Raw genomic sequence first — 7,454 nt, forward strand, 5'->3', positions numbered from 1 at the left:
AACAGAAATCTATCAAAACTAAAAATTAAAATATTCAAACTCAGACACATAATTAGGTACTAAGAAGCATAGTAAGCTAAGCAGGGTAATGAAATGTGATGTAGTTTGTATCTACAAATGTAGTTCAACCTTAAATCTGGCGCGCTTCAGTAAATTTTAAGTGAGTACTAAAGTACAAATTGTGTTGCAGCTATTCGTCCAATTAGGTGAAATAAGACATACGCATGAAGATGGCAAGTACAAATTACTCGCTTTTGCTTTGTACAAAACGTGGACTCAAGCCAATAACTAAATAAAAAACATTTTTGTGCGCATTTGCGCAAGCACTCTAGAGCAAGAAAATAAATTGTCTTACAACTACAAGATTTTTGAAGTTAAGAGAAAATAAAACACTATACGAGCATGTACAGGTTGGTTGAAAAGTATTGACAGCAACACCTATCAACCAGTAGAGCAACCAAAATGTATACACCATTTTAATAATTCGTCTTTGATTTGAATACAAGGCAATTTTTATTTCCATACGTGAATGCATTTTTCGTTTACAAGCCATTTGAAGTTGAGGTGTTAGTGAGCCGAATACACTCGTACCTCGCTTAACGGCATAGATAGGTTCCACTTAAAGCTTAAAGCGAAAAGCCGTATTTTTTCATAAAAATGCAAACAAATTAAGCCACATCGGTTCCAGTTAGATAAGTAGGTAAAGTTACATGACAAGAGTACCACGGGTACATTACAAGTAGCACTAGAGTGCCGTTTTAAAACCATAATGTAGACCAGTACCTGCGCAAAACTTCACAACTTAAATGAAGGAAAACCATCTACAGCCATCTAGTGCTGTTGATGTAGTGGAGAAGAGAAACGGTATCTAGGCTGGAGAACTGTCTCAGGCTATCCTCGAAAGGCACACTAAAAAAATTCAAGCGCCTAGGCATCAGACCCGGATATTTTCAAAGAAAGTGTCTAACAGTCCCTTACTCTGCTGGATTCCTACATCTCCTGCAATGGGGGTTGTACAGAGTTCCGATCACCCTGCGCCCCTAAGAGCCTTACTTCTGTTGTACTAAAGCCAAAGTATTTTTTAGATAACACACGATAGGATAGAATTCCATCTGCTTGCATTTTTTTAAGAAAAAAATTGTGCAGCTTGCCTTTAACAATGGTCAAGGGGACACGGATACCTGAGATGGGGATAACTGAAACCGGTTTTGTCGATTCTTTTCTCGCAAGGTTACCGGCAATTTCCAGGAATCCAGATAAGAATAATGTTTCTTGCACGTTCCAGACGTTTGATCTACTCCTTTAAGGAAATGAGAGCTGCAACATGGCGACGACGGGGCCTTGATCGCAGCTTGACTATCGGAAAAGATGTTTATGCCTCCCTCTCAGCAACGATCCCTACTAGACTGATCTAGAGAAAACCCCCACTCCAAATCCAGATTCCATCTTAGATCTGTCGGTGAAAACAGAAGTACTTATGCACCAGTCTGCTTGGAAAGATAACCCAAGATAATCTTTTCCGCAACTCTGAAAGCCCAGTTTACGGAGAAGGAAAAATCTGCCTCAAAATGCTAATATGTCTGACAAGAAATTACCTCCAGTCATGTCGGTCTCCTTGCCGCGGGGATGAGGCTTAAGTGGCGAGTTAACCCCATTCTATGGAGATTAGCTTACCACGAACTAAGAGGGCAGCTCCATATAGGAATTGGGTATCCACTCAACCGCGGAACGGCGGAATTGGTGGCCACCCAAGTACTATGTGGAGAGTACCGTACCGACAACCTGGCAGGAGGTATAAAATGCATTTTCCTACAATGTGGAGGCTTAACAAGGATCTCTCTGCACGAGGTAACCCACTTCTGGGAAATCCTCCCGTCGAGCAATCGACGGCTCGGGCATCGGATGTGCAGGCCCGAACCCCACATTCCCCTATGACCGGAACTGACACCCAGGGTTCCGGAGGAAGCGAACTACTAGTGGTGAAACATGGCACATTGGCTTTGCCAATGGAGAGCCGAGTGAGTGTGAGTGATACACCGCCGTCGAAACGATCTGAAGCAACTGAACAAGTTGTGGAGGATGTGGAGATGGCCGTCAATCTCTCAGTAGACTCAAACGGATCTCTGGTACCGAGTAAGTCTTTGACAACGGTTAAACCTGGTGCGAATCAGGTAAGTACCGGTAAAAAGACCGAAGTTATTGGAGATTCGATCGCAGGTGTTGGTCTAACCGCAAGGCAGATCAAACGAAGGAGACAGAAGGCGAGGCAAGCCGAAGCACTAGCTAAGGCAAGGACTCAAGATCCGTCAACTTCGACACCTGTAACGGAAACGGGAAAGCGTGGCAGAACAGAGGATTCCTCTGTAGCGCTGCGCTCTTCCGGAAACGAAACGGGGTCTGTGCCAACGACCGGGAAGAGGAGAAAGGCAAAGAAGAGGAAAGTCGAGAGACGGAATTCGGAAATGCCTGCATCCTCGACCCAATCCATACCGACAAACAAGATGGTCTACTGTCCAAAGGGCAACAAGACTATCTTGACAGCTATCTTTGGAAAGCTATCGGTGAGTCGAAAGACGCGCCGACGTTCGAGGGGAAAAGCGTGGTGGACGGCATCGTAAAGGTGCACTGTTCCAATGCTTTTTCCCGAGAATGGCTAGAAAAAGCTATAGCAAAGATTCCAGCTTGCGAAAACAGCAAGTTTATTCTTGTTGAGAGTAGCAAAGAAAGGCTGGTACGAGCGAGTGTCTGGATTCCGGGTCCTTCCTGTAATTCAGCAGAACTCCTCAAACGCATCCGTGTTCAGAATAAGGATCTTAACACGACTCTCTGGAGAGTATACTCGTGCACCAGGCAGAAATCCGCTACCACTTCGGAGGCGGGTTCCCACCTGGTACTGGGTATCGATCTTGGGTCCCTCAAGGTGCTTAAGTCGAAGTACGGTTGCCGTCCTCACCTACATCTGGGGCGGATCCAGTTCCGCGTACAGGATAAGGTGGAGGACAAAGCGTAAATATACTCAGTCTCATGACTGAAGTAATATTTACACAGATTAATCTGCAGCATAGCAAAGCGTCTACGGCTCTCTTGTGCCGTAGGCATGCAAAACTGCAAACAAACCCACACATAATACTTATACAAGAACCATGGGTATGTCACAAGCGTATCTGTGGTCTAAGTGCTATGTCGTGGGGACAAATACTTCATTGTGAAGGGAATGTGAGACCGCGAGCATGTATTATCATGCCGAGGTTGATCGAACACACGATGTTAAAAGAGCTATGCTCTGGAGATATCGTTGCTGCAAAAATAAAGTACTGGAAAAGTGGGAACAGTGTCGAAGCTATCATAGTTTCGGCCTACCTACCCTATGACTCTGTACAGCCACCTCCTTCGAGGGAGCTAAGAGAAGTGGTCAAGTACGCAGAATCCAATAATCTGGGGCTAATAGTGGGCTGTGACGCAAATTCACAGAACATTGTGTGGGGAAGCAGCAAATGCAACCCCAGAGGTCTCAAGTTACTGGATTTTATCCTGTCATCCGATTTGGTCATCCAAAACACTGGTAACAAACCAACTTTTGTGACCAGAAGGAGACAAGAGGTGATTGATTTAACACTTACCAATAGGTCAGTTGGAAATCAAATCAACCGATGGCGAGTTTTGGAAGAGGACTCTCTTTCTGATCATCGTCTTATCGAATTCCGACTGGGAATTGACACAATATCAATACCTTCCGGTAGGAATCCTCGAAATGTGGACTGGGACAGGTATGGTGAGCTTGTAACAGAGCGATTACCAAACCTGAAAAAACTCAAATCAGCAGAAATGATTGAAGATGCTACTAAGAAATTAGAAGGTACTTTAATCAATTGCTTTGAGGAACTGTGTCCACTCAGGCAAAGCAGACAGGGGAAAGCGGTTCCTTGGTGGAACCCTGAACTGTCGAAGCTTCGTGTACGGTCCAGGAAACTTCTTAATAAGGCCTTGAAGACCAAAACAGAAGAGGACTGGGCCAATCATCGACTTACACAGAGAGAATATAAGAAAAAAGTACGGCAAGCCAAACTTGAATCCTATAGAAATTTCTGCAGTAACGTCGAAGAAATGAGGGAAACAGCGAGACTTTGTAAGGTCCTTCATTTAGACCGCTCAGTAAGGCTGGATTCCATTCGAAAACCTGATGGTTCATACACCATTTCCAAATCGGAAACGTTTAATGCTCTACTCGAAACCCATTTTCCGGGTAGTAGAACTCTCTCTGAAGCTGAGAGTGGCATGAACAATGACGGTGGCAACGGTGGAACCTCTAGGTACAGCTGGTATATTGCTAGTCGGATAGTGACAAGGGAATCGATAAGGTTTTCCTTATCTTCCTTTGACAACTTTAAGTCCCCTGGACCTGAGGGAATATATCCATTAATGCTTAAAAAAGGAGGAGACAGGCTGATTGAAGCCCTGAAAAGGATCTTCACAGCCTGTCTTGCATTTGGTTATATACCATCCCAATGGCGACGCGTAAGAGTAGTATTTATTCCAAAACCAGGAAAAGATGACTATTCCCTAGCAAAAAGTTTCAGACCAATCAGTTTGACATCGTTCACGTTGAAAAGTCTGGAACGAGTGGTGGAGAAACATATTCGAGTGGGGGTATTGCCGAGAAGTCCACTTAGTAGAAATCAACACGCTTACCAGAGTGGAAAATCATGTGAATCAGCCTTACACGATCTTGTTAGCAAGATTGAAGCTGGGCTGGAAGCTGACGAATACACAATGGGCGTGTTCGTGGACATTGAGGGGGCTTTTGATAATGCCACTTTCGGCTCGATATGTTCTTCTGCCGAACGACACGGAGTTAATCAAGCCATTATAAAATGGATATACTCCATGCTCTCTGAGAGGCTGTTAACCGCTGGTGGGAGCGACGACGAGCAAATCACAGTCAGGGCCAAGCAAGGATGTCCCCAAGGGGGTGTTCTTTCTCCGCTGCTGTGGTGCTTCGTCGTAGACTCCCTATTAGCGGAGATGCAGGAACTCGGCTTTCACGTCCAAGCATATGCGGACGACGTCTGTGCGCTAACATCGGATAAATCCTTAAGGAAGCTTTGCACGAAAGTGCAGAGGATCCTTGACAGAATCGATGATTGGTGCATGAGACAAGGTCTTTCCGTTAATCCGAACAAAACAACCATAGTCTTGTTTACGAAAAAACGGAAATTGGATGGACTCAGTCTTCCAACACTGAAAGGTGTGACACTTGGTCTTTCCAACGAAGTTAAATATCTAGGAGTAATCTTGGATAAGAAGCTGACCTGGGAGACACACGTTTCACTGAAGGTGAATCGTGCATTGAAGATTTTTCAGCAATGCCGTAGAGCCTTTGGCAAAACTTGGGGTCTGAAACCTGCTGTGGTCCTATGGATATACACGGCACTTATCAGACCAATCATCACTTACGCTTCTGTGGTCTGGTGGCGACGGAGCATGGTTAAGTCCACAATCCGGGAACTATACAAGCTGCAAAGAAGTGTATGTTTATGCATCACGGGTGCCATGAGTACAACCTCTGGTGATGCCCTAAATGCTATGCTTAATTTGCTCCCCCTGGATCTTAAGATACAACAGGAAGCAATAAAAGCAATGTGTAGACTCTATAAATATGGTTTCTGGCACGAAGATGGAACTTCGGGACACAGAGAAATCTTTAAGTTGCTGTCGGAGCAGTATCCACTGTTTTTGGCACCTAAAGATGACCTGATACCCACAGTTTCGTTCGGAAGGAAATTTGATGTCAGATTTCCATTGCGTGAGCAATGGAGCAATCCAGAATGCATGCAGGGAGGTTTGACGGATATTTTCTTTACCGATGGGTCCAAGACTGAAATAGGGTCTGGAGCCGGATGGTACTTAAACGATAGTAATAAGTATCACTATGCTATGGGGGGAATGGCAACTGTTTTTCAAACAGAAGTTTTTGCCATCCTAAAAGTAGCCGAATGGATAATCGAGAGAAGATGGAGCGGGAAACAGATTGGAGTCTTCAGTGACAGTCAGGCTGCATTGAAGGCCCTGGAGAACGCGAAGCAAACCTCGAAGATTGTTCAAGAATGTAAGAAGAAGCTTAATTCTGTCGCAAGACAAAACAGGCTTGTACTTATATGGGTTCCGGGACACTCCGGTGTTCACGGAAACGAAATTGCCGACGAATTGGCCAACCGTGGATCAGCGGTGCCCCCACAGGGGCCAGAGCCAATAATCGGAATCAGTCCCGCAGGAATCAAGAATTGGATCAACGATTATGTAGGCAATCTACATAAAGAGCGATGGTCCGGTCTAGAACGCTGCAGAACTGCAAAGTGTTTTGTGACAAGTCCGAACAGAAAACTGTCAAACTTTCTACTAAAACTTAGAAGGAAAGACATTCGGTTGATGGTCGGCATCATTACAGGACACAACCCATGGGGTCAGCATATGACCACCATTGGAATCATCGAGGACCCGGTATGCCTGTCCTGCTTGGAGGAGGCGGATAGCACTGAGCACTTTCTCTGTGAGTGTCCTGCCTTTGCTAGAGCGCGACTACGGGTATTGGGTTCCGATGTCATGGGAATGAGTAATATTCGTTCTCTAAAACTGGAGGATATTTACAGATTCGCCAAAGAATCTGGAAAATTCTCACAGGACTAACTATCTCTATCTCTGTCTCTATTCTTTCCTATCTCTTTCTCTGATACTTTTCTCCCTCCCTCCTTAACTATCTACCCCCTTTCCAGAGCTTTAAATACAATGGGCTTTTTAGCCTGAGTGTTTTAGGAGCCACCAAATCTCCTGGTGCTCCTTGGCTCGACCTTTTCAAATTCAATTCACCTCCAGAGGCCTACCTAATAGCGCTCTGAGCGGTAATAGATTAAACTTGAAGATCAACGAGAAGTAAGTGAATAATGACGTTAATGGCGACAGTGGAGTATATTTTACACGCCCCAGTTATATGCCAATACATGCATTCCTCTGCACTCGCTCCAATTTAGCGGTGTTATAGCCCTTTCGAAGTGCTACCCACCCAACTGGGCAACCATGTGTCAAAATTGGCAGAACCACTAAGTTCTACATCCAGAAAATGACTTTTCAACCAACCTGTATATACGTAAGTACGCACATACATTTGTATGAACTTGATTAGCGCGCGCAATCACCGACCGGGGCACGTCCGAAACTACTGGCGATATACACAAGAACAATTGTTTACGAATAGACATTCTAACAAGGTGGCACAAAATTAATCACCCAATGGTAATCAAGCAATGGAGCGCGTAAAGGTCAAAATAAAAATTTCCATCACTCAAATTAGTTTTTTTTTTGTATTTAGTAAAAGAGTTATTCAAAAATAAAATTGATGTTTAATTTTGCGCCACCTTGTATGTATGTACTCGCACACATATTTATGTAAGCAATCGGAT

Source organism: Anastrepha obliqua, chromosome 1, assembly GCF_027943255.1.
Source record: "Anastrepha obliqua isolate idAnaObli1 chromosome 1, idAnaObli1_1.0, whole genome shotgun sequence".
Taxonomy (NCBI): Eukaryota; Metazoa; Arthropoda; class Insecta; order Diptera; family Tephritidae; genus Anastrepha; species Anastrepha obliqua.